Source organism: Clinocottus analis, unplaced genomic scaffold, assembly GCF_023055335.1.
Source record: "Clinocottus analis isolate CAN_PGR_092001 unplaced genomic scaffold, fCliAna1.0.p SCAF_11, whole genome shotgun sequence".
Classification (NCBI taxonomy): domain Eukaryota; kingdom Metazoa; phylum Chordata; class Actinopteri; order Perciformes; family Cottidae; genus Clinocottus; species Clinocottus analis.
In genome coordinates, this window is record NW_027175832.1 from 8,141,459 (window position 1) to 8,156,224 (window position 14,766).

Sequence of the window (14,766 nt, forward strand, 5' to 3'; positions counted from 1 at the left end):
TCAGACAAGGTCAAGGTGACCCGGCACGTGGTAACAGGTAAAGCTGCCCCGAGCCTTCGAGGCAGCGGTTCTCTTTGCCCCTCCTTTCTCTCTCTTCTCTCTTTCTGTTTACTAAAACGTGTTTTTGTAGCTTTGTCATGCTTGGTTGTAATACAATTTCTACACTGTGCGTTGTAGACATCACGGTTTTACAGACGGACTTCATGGTTCAACCTTGAGCTACCGCACTGACCGCATTTGTGTGCGCGCAGTTTCCCCGCGTACCGCCGGACGCTTCGAGTGCGCTCATTTCTCGCATATTGTGTCGCTGAACTTATGGGTTGTTTATAACCCGTCTGACGTTTTCTCTGTCCGAAGGTGAAATCCACCCACTAGCTTGGGCGGTCACAGTAACCGCGATATCCCAATGCTATTGACACGCAAACTGCAGGGGAAGGCAAGCTGAATGGACTGTGATGTAAAGAAAACAACAACAGCAACGGATACGTGCAGGCTTTATGCACAGGGACTTGTGGCGCTGACCCTGGCACTGAATGGAACCGAGAGGAAGATAGAAGAAACATATCCACTTTGGCTCAGCCTTGCTTGGTTTTCGCGCTTCCATATAGAACTTTCTGCTGAAATTCGGTATGGTTTTTTTTCAGTGTAACAAACCACAGAATGTAAACAACAGAGGCTTTATTTTATCTCGTTATCATCTCTTCGTGGCCTCGTGCTTTCTTTCCTCGCGTTCTTATTGCGCCTCATTACCCTTCTGTGTTCGGCATTAGACGATAAACAAGGAAAAATTTAGCAATTTTCGCTAGTAATAGGATGCAAACCTCTCCCTGTTGAAGCTCACTAATTAACGCATTCATTCTTGTTTGTTTGATCCGTACACAATGCTTCGTGTGACAAAAATCCAGTCTGAACGTTAAAGAACATTTCTTGTCCAGGAACAACACCGTTTTCACCGTCTATAATAAGCTAAGCTACCAACTGCAGGTGGCAGCTTCCTATTCGTTGTGCAGACTCGAGAGCAGTATTAATCTTCTCATCCAGGACCCTGAAGCGAGCAAGAAGGATTGTAGTCGCTCACTCTCACCCTGCACACAAACTGTTTGTGTTGCTACCATCTGGCAGGAGGCTACGGGCCATCAGGACCAAGACCCTACGCCACGAAAACAGCTTCTTCCCGTTAGCAGTCGGGCTCATTAACAGAGTCCGGGTGCCCCACGGACTGAGACCGTCATCCCCAGGACAATTTCCTACCGGTCTCTCCCCTGCACATCCTTTCATACCTCATATTTGAATAAACTTATCACTCTAACGTTACATTTTCACATTACACTGGTTTAGAGTACTGTCATCTGTTTGTCTGTGCAGTTCATTTTAATTCTATCTTCCATTGTAAATGTATTTGTAAATTCAACATGCTCCTATTTCTTGCACTGTTTATAGTTCATTGAAAAGCGTATTTATGTATTTCCAAAAACACACAACGCAAAACTACCGCTTTTAACAGTGGCCAAGAAAAGAAGGCCGTAGCAGCATGAAGATAAAGAAGCAACGCCGGCAGAAACATCCTATGTACACTTCACACACAAGCAAAACACATTTTAGGCTTTAATCAGACAAACACCTCATCCAAATGCAGAAATACACAAACAGATGGTGGGTGTGCTGCATACACATGCAGACAAATTTGGCTACCTAAGCAGATGTGCGCACACACACACACACACACACACACACACACACAGACACAGGAGGAAACACAAGTTTCAAGAAGCACCGTTGTCAGAGATGGCTTCAAAACGCAGGCGGCCAAACAGATGCGCGCCAAAACACACCGTCGCTGCAAGATGGGGGAGTGAGTCAATACCCCGTGAGCGCACGGCGTCCGAGGCAACTGAGGGTCCTGCGCGTACGGAGACTTGGATCTCGACCACGCGAAGCACAGAGCGCTGAGGGAGGGAGGGCGGGAAGGAGAGGAGAGACGGAGGTGGAGAGCGAGGGAAAGAGGGGGGAGCAGATGGGTCAGCCATCTGGTTGATGGAGGAAAAAAAGCGACGGCGGTGAAAAGAAGAGGGAGGGTGCGCTGGAGAGAGAGAGAGAGAGAGAGAGAGGGAGAGAGAGAGCGGATGTGTGAGGAGGGGTGGAGGAAGATGGGATTATCCATGTGTGTGTGAATGGAGTAGGAGTGTGTGCATTGTGTTTGCGTGGGACTGTTTATGCAGCAGAGTTGGTCGGCCGAGACTCAGGTGCCAGCGGACAGTGCGGTTGAGTTACTTTGGCACGCTGTTGAATACACTTATGTCACACACACACACACACACACTCTCTCTCTCTCTCTCGCATGGATGGTAATTAGGACCTCTGCACACAACATATATCTTATGTGGAGAACTGTGATTAGCGACTGAAAAAGTCATTACATTAGCCATTGCCTCCAACAACTCCAACCCGCCGACCCGCTACGACTGTTGGCTGCGTGGTCAAAGCTCTTTGCGGCTCAGTTCTCTCTGCCAGGGAGCGCCATCGATGTCCAGAAACTATGAAAAAATACGTCAGTGAGTCACACTGTTGCATTTGGTGACATGTTCCTCACGACCACATACACACACTGATTTGAGTCAGTCCCACATAGTCACCAGCCCACCAAATGTGCGTTAATAAATGGCTGAAAATAGTGCCCAGCTAACGCACTGGCTTTATTTAGCCCCATCCACACGACGGTCACAAACAAAGCCATGCGTTGTGTTCAGCCTCCCGCGTTACAGCACCGTGTGTTATTTCTTGTGATGACGGAGGGTCATAGGCTTGCTCTAATGCAAATCTTTACGCTGGAGAGACTGCATTATTCCTGGAAACAAGCCGGGAAGTAATAAGCGTTTTTTTTAATCCATGAAATAGCAAACATTGATTGTCATACTTATGCTGAATTATCTGACAACCGTGTCTGGAACATCAATCTGGAAAATGAAGAAAAAAAACTACATTTAGAGACACATTGACTGTGGAAGAGCGGGGAGAGGCCGGATCCTAGACGGGGATGTAATGACACTCAGCTCGGCTCCATCACGGTGCTTCCCCGGTACATGTATTTCTCAGAGCTCACATTTACATTTCGACCCGTGCAATATGAAATGGAGCTGACCAACAGGAGTGAGAATAATTGCCGCTCCATCTGGCCACCGAGTCGGCCACCGTCCACAGAGCCATGGCAACCTGCAGATTGAAGACATCAGAGCGGCTGCCCAGGAACATCCACATATTGGATTTACTGGCTCCGGCCGCCGCTGCTCAGGCCGGCCACCCTTTGGCCCAGACGGTTTCCAGAACAAATAAATGAATAATCATTGGAACGTTACCGTTATTTTATTTTTCACTGCAGTCTCAACTAACGTGAGACGGCTCCCAATTTAATGAGCAATCAAGTGACAGCCTTTACTGTCAGCGTGATGGCTAGTTTGCGTGTATGATGAATTAATTACACTCAGGATGCTTTTAAAACCCACAGCTGTGCGTACTGACGGCTCTTCTGGGCTTTGTTGGACAGACCCTGCCAATGCAACCTAAACATGAGGCAAACCGGTCCTTCCTATTGTGGACGTGTCTCCAGTTTTACCAGGTATTAACGAAAGCAGTACCTACGTACATCTTTCTAAATCCCAAAAGTGTGTGAAGGTATTGACTGATTGCCAACAGCTATCTTTGCCCATACGACTGCATGCAGCGCTCCAAGCTGAGGTCCCGTCCTGACGGTGAAACTATGGTGAGCAACGTGTCCCAAATTGTCCCTGTTTCAAGCTAGGCCTCCAGACACCCAGCTTGAAACAGGGTTAGTACTTACATTTTAATATTAATAAGAAATAGGAAATGCTAATTGTTTTTTTGTATTATTATTTTGAGGCTGAGACCAACTCAAATATGAGAATGGGCATTGCAAAAAAAAAAAACTCAATTTAGGAACATCATCACAATTTCAAGCTGAATTAAACTTGTTGTTTGTTGTCGCCAGATGTGAATGTAGATGTAAACCCGTCCGTGTCTCAGTCAGTTCATCTGTGAGCTCACTGATGTTGCATGTCCACCATTGGTAACATCCAGATCCACCCAGCTTTGCTGCGGTCACACCAAACGCGATTTTTGGAGATATTTCACAATCACATCATCCGTAGCCGCACACAACTCGGTGAATTTCATTGACTCCTCTGGGAACTGCGTCTGGTTTATCACTACGTTACCGTTTCCACCATCCAGCATGGCGATAACAACAAGTTCTGCTTTATTCTTGTTGTGTAAATTCCACAAACGTCGGAACATATAACTCCATCGTGTCGTGTTCATAATATTATCCGCAGTCCCACAACAGCGTCTGAATGACGGCTGCTATCAGCGCTACTTCGGGGGGACCGGCAGAAGTTTGACATGGAAGCCAAAAAGCACATATTGTTGATCAAAAGGTTCCCCTCTTCCGCTCTCTCTCTTTGGCCATGCTCAAGAATCTTTTCATTGGCGAAGGCAGTGACTCGTGTCTCCTCCATCTTGAGGAGTTTTTTTTAACCGGTTCCACTCCCGAGGAGTAAACACTGCATCCTAATAAGAGCTGCCTTTGCATTTTCAGCCTCGTGGTCCAGAGCTGTTGGGGCCTGTGCTTGTTTGAATGGGTCGTTTGCTGCTTGCTGTTCGACGCAACCCTGGCCCCGAGAGACGGCGAGGGTCCGTACCTCACAACTAGCGGCGATGAAGTGCTCGCCATCGCGATTCTCCACCTCACTGCCGCTGCTTTCAGAATTGAGACGTAGCGGCACGTGAACTTCAAAAAGCACAGCATTGTGATGGTGTGACTCATCCTCCGACTGAGCCCTTGTTCCTCTGCGACCTCCTCAACAGCAGAAGAGATTCGCTCCCCCACTATGTCCGCCTGTACAAAAAAAACGCACACGGTCAGGCTAGCGTAGCATCCTAAAGTGCATGGGAGTCCTTTTGATTTGGAGCGTGACCTGGGATCAGACCAGAGATCAGTTGTTAATGACACAGACGGCTGAGTCTCCAGCTCCTCCTGAACAGTTCCCTTCGACCTTTCTCGGAGAGTGTTCTTCTAGAGATTGCTGTGTAGTTACATAATGTCAAGAAAAGTGTTTAAAATTTCGATTTTACACAAGTGCAAGAGGCATACAGCACCCAATTATACAATCTTATATAAAAAAAAGAGAGCCACAGAAGGGTGAAGCCTGACTTGGGATGCATTCCTACAGAAATCCTGCCGGGTCCGCGTGGATGTGTGAGAGCAAAGTTAAATCGTTTTGTTGGCAGATTAGTTTGAGCTAGTTTCCTGCCCCTCCCTTCATTCACTCTCGAGCTCCTTAGACTTTTTTAGGCAGAGTTTGAATGCTGTGTCTACAAATGGCAACTGGCAATGTGACTAAATATTGCATTAGAATATATATCTTTAAAGTAAATAGTTTACTCCATAGAGCCAGATGTTAGAGCTAGCCTCTTTCTAAACCCGATTTACAGATTTAAATAGTTGCACAACTCTTCACACATGCACGCACACACACACACACACACACACACACACACACACACACACACACACACACACACGCACACACACAAATGGTTACTGAGATCACTATGATACAACCAAAGGCATGACATACCTTACAGATAATGACAGCGGCACAGCAAGAAGTAAAAGCAAAAAGAAGATGAGACCGTGAGATAAGTAAGACAAGCGATGAAGAAAAGATAAGTGACAGGATTGAAAAAATAAAATAAATAAAGAACAGGGATGGCAGACGACAGTTTGATGAGACAGAAAGAGAGACAGACAGGACGAGAAGAAAGAGACAGAGAGAGAGAGAGAGGTAGAGAGAGGGGAGAAGCATCAGAGAGGCTGATGATGTAAAATGGAATACCCAGAAAACGTCTAGTATCGGGCTGAAAAGATCAAAGAAATCATACTTCCAAAAGCACAGATGTCAGAAAAATGGAGACCAATTTATTGTGGATGGCAGGAAGCCTGGCACCACCTGTAAATTACAACTCCGTCAGCCGGAGCAGTGCCGAAACAATGCCGGCCCCTGATGAAAGGGAGAGTGAACATGATGGGAAACGACTTCACACGGAGGAATGACAAAGATTCCACTTTTGCAATATGCCTTCAGCCCGCGTGGGGAAAGGGGATGAGAGGGGATGAGAGGGGGTGGGAGGGTGGGCGGGCACTCTGTATGCGACTCACGGAGTCCCACTCTCACCGCCGTGTGAAATACACTCATGCAATAATTATTGTTAATATGATCACAGGTATGGACAATTCATCATTGTTAGCAGCTCAGCCGCTGCCAACTCAGTTCTCTGTGGAGGAAAAATATGAAGAGGCGTGACATTTAAAAAAAAAAAGAAGAAATATCCCCCCAAAACTGGATTCTTTCCCTGCTCGTCATTATCGTCATTATCGTCATTATTGTGATTATTGTGATTATCGCTCACGTGGCCCTCGACGCATTCTGTTGCTTGCACGCTCGTCCCGAGATGATGTGCTATTGCAACTTTTTTTTTTAAAGAAAACGACAAAAACAACAACAACAACAAAAGCTCTTATGATGTTTGCACATGTGTGTGTGTGTGTGTGTTTGTGTGTGTGGTTGTTGTCTTGGCATTCCAGTGTGGTCGTTTACCTCTAGGGACACGCTGATGCCGGCTCTTTACTCGTGGAAAGCACACTAGAAAAACAGGGGACACACAAAAGCCATCTATCAGCTGGCAGCTTGACATTGAGCCCGTACTCTTGGAGATGAAAGATGACGCCACGCACTCACACTCATATTCAAATCACACACTCTCAGACGGCAGACGGATACATTGCCAGACGTTTCTCTGCATTAACAATGCACAGCGAGGCATTTCTACAAAATTCGGTTTGAAAATTCTGGGGAACTGTTCATTTATTTATGTTGGATGAAAGAGTCTTTCCAAAGGTATTCACTTGACTTGTTTTTCTTTGCTAAGCTTATAACGTATTTATCAGCATACGCTCACACGGAGAACAAATTCTTCAGATGTTTTGATGGAGCGAATTTCATATAAGGAGGAAATATTCAAAACAACATTTTGGCTAAATTGCCTGACACACATTTTACTTACTCATTCCAAACCCATAATAATAGCAATTTTAATTACAATTTCAAAGTTAATAGCCGTAATTATATGTTGCCATTTGATGATTAGCAACTGGAGGTTTCCGGTCCCGGCAGTGATGGCTGGTAATACGATAATGACGCTGGATGATTTCTGGGTTGCACTCGTCTGCCACCTGAACACACCAACCTCTGACACCGAAGCGCAGCTGGATTCTTTGTGAGCCGCAATTTTTCTTTTTTTTTTTACACGTGGAGGTAGTAGTCCATGTGAGCGTGGATGTGACTCGGTGTCAAAACACAAGTCTGAAATGTTGTTGTTTTTTTTGACAAAGGCTTTGGAAAACAAAATTACAATGACACTTTCGTCCAGCCTCCACGAGATAGCTGTTAAGGTGTCAGGATGCTTCAGGCGAAGAAGTGCTTGTCAGATCATAAAACAGCATCTACAACCCCCTCACCCCCGCACACAGCACACACACTCACCTTTCTGACTCTTTCTAAAGAGCGAAACCCGCCACAAACCCGCCACACGCAGCGCTCGCCGTGACACACAACGCATGTCACTTTGTACAAACGGGAAAAGACTGGGAAAGTGCATTTATTTTGGATGAAGTGCAATAATTTATGTTGGACAAAGTGCAATCATTTATGTTGGATAAAGTGCCTTTTCTTTGTGTTGGATGAAAGAGTTATTCCAAAGGTTTCTCCTCCAATTCAACAAATCAAGGATTAGGAATCGACAAATCTCTGATTTCTTGATCGCCACCTTCTCCGCCACTTAATACAGTTCATACAACAATGTGGCCAGTGAACGTTATGGTTTTTAGACGAAACATGAGTAGATCTTTTCTTCTGTAGTGCCAGTAATGCCGCATCACTGCGCAGGATGCAAGCCATCTTGTTTTTTTCTGCTTACGACACAGACGACCCTGAGTAAATGTTTCAAACGTGTCGTTTGTTGTGGCAAAATGATGAGAAGAGACGCTGATTTGGAGTTGCAAGCCAGCGGGAAGTGTTTTAATGAGCTCAAGGCAACATTCAACAATGTATTACAACTTTCAGCATTTTCCTATAGTGTAAATTCAGCCCCCAGATCACTTTGCCCCACTCAAACCGGTCGGTTGAACCACCAATATTTGAAAAGCCCATCCGGCTTTTCAAATATTGTGTCATAAAGTGTGTTCTTCAGGGAGCAGTTTACGGAAGAACTTGGCCACTCATTTGATTTACTTCATTTGGGTCAAGATAACCTTTTCGCAGAACACGATTCCTGTCCGGGAAGTGTGTACACTCAACACAAGGTTCATGACGCAGTCATTCTTCTTTCTACAAATTGCCAACTTCCTAATTTCTAGGAGCTATGTGATATATAACCAAATGTGTTCATCATAACAGTTACATAAATCTTTTTCTTCTAAACCCAAATGTAGGGTGTTTAAACTATGTTACGTCCCTTACTAAAGCTCTTTCAGCCCCACCGGTCCACAAACGCTGCAGCTTCACCTCCATCTCCACAGGCTCGAGGCTCATTTGACGGGGGAACCCTCTCCTGTTTGGGCAGCGGGCCCCGAGGCCGGGCTGCGAGGCTTCTCTCACGGTGGGAGCGGGTTTTTGGGAGCTGGCTTGGGCCCGAGGAAACTGAAGCCACGGCCGCTGGCACGGCTCCTGCTCAGCCGCCGGCCTGGCGCTGCTGGAGGACGCCGCACAGGTGGCCCTTCGGACAGGTGGCCCTTTGGACAGGTGGCCCTCCGGACAGGTGGCCCTCCGGACAGGGAGCCCAGCGTCCGGGAATGAATGGCATGCCAGAGCGCAGCGGGTGTTTGACAGCCGAGAATAAGACCACAAGAGTGTATTAAAATCTCTGACGTTGCCGTGAATCTTCAGATGTTATTAGACGAGGTCGGTCTTGCAAATGAGGTTCCTGGTGCGATTTTATTCATCACTGTTTAAACGTGTGTTCGGAACCCTTCTTTTTTTTTTTTTTTCAGCAACCTTGTCGACCGGCTAATTCACAAAATAGCAACATATATGATGATGATGATGATCTTCTAGGAGCCTTGCAGTAAAGAAAAGTGAGCTCACACTGTCACACATCGGTACACAAACTGACAGTGAAATTCTCACGGTGACCTGCCGTATTATACTTTATATTGCTGTGAGAGCAATGCATTATGGGAGTCATACCGCCAGGTCTCATGATCCCAATGGTAATGTGATTCTTTTCCCATGCTTTCCGCTGACAAATGACATTTTGATTACACCACTATTACATTTCTCAGACATCTTATTTGTGGAACTGCTGCCAGTAAAATATCTATATTTGTTATGTTATTATAGCAAATTGCCTTACGGTTTGATCTTTTGATACAGTGGCTAACAGTAATCTCTTGTAAGTTTACAGTAAAACCTTTTTGCAGGTCCTTGGCTTGACGTGAATCTCCCAGACATGCTGCAGGTTGGAGTGAAGGTTTTTAATTATCATTACTCATTAGTTTCCAAGCAATACTCCTTATTCACATCCAGAGGTTTCACCATCGGATGACATCTTAATGGCGTTAACGCGGCGTCCTCTCACCTTGACGCGCAACAGGACTTTGTGCTCGGCAGCACAGCGTCCTCCATGCCAACAGATGTTTCACTCTACTTGCCCGCTCCATTTAAAGAAATCATGAACTTGGTTTGTTTCTGTCCAAAACATTTGATCAGCCTTGAAACACACCGTGTTTAAACGGACGTGAGCCTAAACTCATTCACCGTAAAACTGATTTGAGGCAATAATTGGAAATGAATAGAAGCAGATTAAAAAGAAACACATCAACTTGGCCCGGCAGAGTCGCTGGTGCGTCAAGACCCCGGGGCCAACGTGCCCTTTCGCCTCATTCAATTTCAGTCCGGGCTGCACACGATAAATTGTTGCCACGTTCAAATCACGAGATTAAGATTAAAGGCGGATTTTGATGGATTAGATTCATTCCATGCGTGATCGATGAAAGAGGCTATTTAACCTGCATTAAAATCAACTTACAGGGCGAGTTAAGAGAACCCTCTCCGTCGCCCTCAAGGTGTTGGAAAATGTTACGCTTGCTGCAACGGTTCAAATTAGGCTGATTTAGCCAGCGGCCGGGGCTGTTTTACCTGCTTTTTTGTTGTGCTCCGCTGGAGCTGCTGCTGATGTTGACAACATATTCTGCTTGCAGGCTCCATTTGCCTTTTTTGCTCGGTTGTTTTGCATTCGCCATTTGGCTGGCAGGCGGCTCTGCACGTGGATGCATTTGCTCCACCAGCACGCACCAGCGCTGCAACTAAATGAGCTCGCCGACGCTGCTCATATTCACCGAGCAATCATCAACGCAACTTATTGATTGGGTTCTCTGGCTTTGACACCAAGATACTGCCGTGACCAGATAGGATTCATTTTTGGCACGGCTGACCTTCTACTGTCAGAGTCAGACTAGCGTGTGCTAGTGTGTTTTGTGTGCTTTTCTTTTTTTTTGTGCTGAAGAGTTTAACGTTCTACACATCAAACAAGCTGCAATCAACAGGTCATTACTGCGAGGTAATATGATGTGCCAACACTTTACCACTACACACACACAAGCAAAGATATAGATACATATAAATCTGAAGGCACATGCGTGTAGACTTTTAAAGACTTATCTCCCCACGCCTCTACAAGCACGTTGAATGTCGACACATGAGGTGTTTGTTCGTGTCTTTGGCGCACACAGCAGGACTTTGAGAGATATCATCATGGAATAAAGGTGCTTTTGTGAAGTTTGTGGGTGTAAAGTAAAAATAAAAGGCCCTAAATTGCATCGGTGCTTTTGCAGCTCTGACAGAAAAAAAAGGAAAGAAAAAGGGGGTCATTGAAGTTCCGTCTCATCAGATGTTCACTTTCGCACCGGAGTTATCCTGAGCAAGCGTTCCTAGATGACTTATTAATGTGCAGTGGACCTGAAGCTTATAGGGCCTTTGACTGCGGGTTGCGAGGCAGCGTGAACCCCATCATGGTCTGGTTTAATTGACACGCAGCACATTTTCCCCAACACATGAATGTGCTTCATAGTGTTGGCTGGGAGCAGCGCAGGTGAGACTGGTGTTGCAAAAGTGCACTAATGGAATACAAAAAACCAGAAGATCTGGAGAGAACTCATTACCTTGGTATAGGAAGACAGTGCAGAGTCAGTATTTCGTTTTTTAATCCCAGGATTAAATGAGAAGTAAATTATCCAACAGTATAATTAAACTCAAATAGCCTCGTCTACTTATAACAAATGAATGTGCAATTCTGACTTCATTGTTTTTGCTTTCATGAATCCACATTTTGCTGAAAGATACACGCAAAACACATCAAATGTTGGCTTTGAATGTTTCTGAGATGACTTGGCATCCATTAGATATCTGTGATTCACATGCTGTGGAATAAAAGGGAGCCAGCCTTCTCTAAATACTGCAGTTATTCCCGAGGCAGAAGGCAGGTCTGTATTTTTATCCTCTGTTACATGATGACACACAGTGCACGATGAGCATCTCACCGCCGTGGAATCTAGTACCGAATCTGCTTATTGAATCTGAACCTCTTCGAACCTCCAATCAAATCTGTTCAGGTTGATCTTTAAATTCAGGAAGAAACACCTGTGAGCCAGAACTATAGCTACAACAAGAAGAGCAGCATACACAGCACAGCATGTTGGTTCATTATGTATCTGAAATATGGAAATAGCAAGTAGAGCCGGCTTACATTTGCACACTTTATTTTTGCTGCTCCAGAACTACGGGAGTGGATGAGCTCCATTGATGCTTCGTGATCAGCTGATTGTTCCGTCACGAGTAGTATTGTTGAACTCCTGATTTTAGGTTGACTTTCCAGAAGGTTCTCTCCATCTCTAACTAACAATAGTGACGGCAGAGAACACAGGGATTGGGAATTAGCACAGTTATGTTGGGTCTTTTTGGCAGTATCACGGAGAACGCAACAGTTAGGGTTGTGTGTCCAAAGCCGGTTCCCTTTTGGATCTACTTCCTGGTTGACAAAATACCCAAATTCTTGTCACTCTCATACAGTGATGTATAATGTGAAAGGAGACTCTGAGAATTAGCATAATTATCTATTTTCATCCAACTCGGCTGTTCCCCTCATCTCAATGGAGCGTTTGTGTGTCTGCTAATTCAATATTTGAGTTCACTGTTTTAGTTCACGCTCAAGGTTCTCACCAGCGCTGTTTCTGCATGGAGCGGGGCTGCTGATTTTCGGGTTAAACGAAAGCCTTGATACACTGTACACGACGGGCCCGGCAACAAGCATAACCAATCACTGAACAACTCTAAAAACATCATTTCCTTCAGGACACGGTGGAGACCAAAAACAGCTCCAAAGCACCATGTGATCTCAAGGAAACATGTGAAGTAACTGTTTGAAGTAACTCTTTGCCATGCATTACGTGATGGTGGCACGTTATGGGTTCAAATGACGTGGCGCCACCACAAAAATAATGCAACCACTTAGTCAGGTTTAAGAAAAACATTATGTTTAGGCTTAAAATAAGTATGAAATACATGAACACGTCATAAACTTTACGACGCCGCTAGCGCCGAGCGTTGATTATTCACATGGATGTGTTCATGCGTGACACGACAAAAGGGTCCTGATTGCCCGCACAAAACTTGACACATCACGAGAGGTCAAGTCATCAAGAGGTCGTGGTCCTTTCATGTATTTCTCTGAGATGGGGCAGAAAAAGAGAGTATAATACTGGATATTTGTCAAATCGTAATGTTGCTCGGTGTCGTCTTGCTAGGTAAATATGCCAAAACGTTAGCCGCGACAACTCAATAAGCGGCTGTCAGCTTGCTGTGCTGCCACTACAAATCAGTTGATGCAGATTCAAGCTCCAAAGCCAATGAGAATATCCTCATCTTTTCTTGCTTCGTATGATGAGTAAAGATAAATGTATGAAGGTGGGAGGCCTCGCTATTGAAACGTAAATGTAAATGACAAGTGTTGCTGGTAAGAGAAAATGTCAGCTGCACCTAATACATTTCCATTTTTATACATTAAAATGTTTTCAGGTGATTGTTTGGCTTCATGCAGAAAAATACAATTGCCTTTTGGATTCAACAATCCTATCAAATGTGACCAGCTGGACTGTTAAAACCTGCTATATCACACACGCTGAGATACTGTTCTATGAATATTTTCCAACGGGTCCGTGTGAAGGGACGATTGTCCAGATTTAGCGTAGCGGAGTGGCTTCTTCACCTACACCTCCGTCTCCCCGTCTCCATATATTTCTCTCTTTTCACCGATTGTCAACAGCCATTTAAAGGCTGATATAATTCGCTCAAAGCGTCTCTGCCAGCTGGATGAGAAAGAAAAGCTAAATAACAATGCATCCATATATGGTCATTAGCATTCAGACAATCGCTCGTGCACCCCCTCTCTGGCACGGAGCCCTTGTCGTATTCATACTTGGACTCTCGCCACCAAAAACAGACAAACCGCTCGCTGCTGTCTGTCCGCGGCATTCTTTTGAGGGCGACAGCCCTCTAAATGGCAAATGCCACACAAAAAAATAGAAAGGAAAGGAAAGGAGGGAGAAGGAAAGGAATGGAGAGGAGACGTGAGCGGGGAGAGGAGGGAAGGAGGGAGGGAGGGAGGGAGAGAAGATGACAGTGCCTGAGGGAACAAACATCACCTCCTGTCTGGCTCCCTGACAGCAAAGAGCAGACAGGTGGAGAAGGGAAGAGCACGAGCCGAGCTGCGTGTGTGCGTGTGTGTGTGTGTGTGTGTGTGCGTGTGTGTGTGTGTGTGCGTGTGCGTGTGCGGGCAGAGGTGCAGCATCCCTCCAGCCGAGAGAAGGGCATCTGTCCGTCTCTGCTCCTCTCGGACGCCAGCGTGCGGCAGCTGTCTGTGTCCGTTTGAGTGCCGTGCCATTAGACGCAGTAGACCTCGCCTAGTGTCTCGGCGTAGATCTGGAGTACCCATCATGCATCTGTCCAGCCGCCTGTTATCCTCATGCTTTCTGTCACTCCGCCTGCCTGTCCCCGTGTCCGTCCGCCAGTGGAGCAAAGCTGTTCCTCTCCCACCGAGCACACTTCCTGTCTTATTTGTCCAACTGCTTGCCAATCCGAGGCGTCCGTAGCTGCTCTTCCTCGCTGCTCTTCCTCGCCGTCCAATCTGCACGTCGTTCACCACGGCTTTCTCTATATCCAGAGCGTATGCCAGCGCGCCCCCCCCCGCCCCTCTGTTCCCTTTGGATCTTATACACTGATAGATGACTGGAAGATATACTGGGATCAAGGGATCTTATTTGCTGCAGGGAGCGCCCCCCCCCCCCCCCCCCCTCCTTCTCCCCACTCCCAGGCACGAGTCTGTGGCCTTCAAAACACACACGAGGCGCACACGGGCTGCACGTGCACAACACACACACTCTCACACACACGCGCGCCGGCATGCACAAAACATAAAGTGCCTGGAAGCAGTCATGAGATAGCGATAAATCAAATGTGTATGTGTGTGTGTGTGCGTATGTGCGTGTGTGTTTATGTGTCAGCACGAATGCATCGCACAGAGGTTTGTTTGATTTTCATGGTTGTTTTGAAACCCTACGGGGTCGAAGGGTAGCTTAGCGCT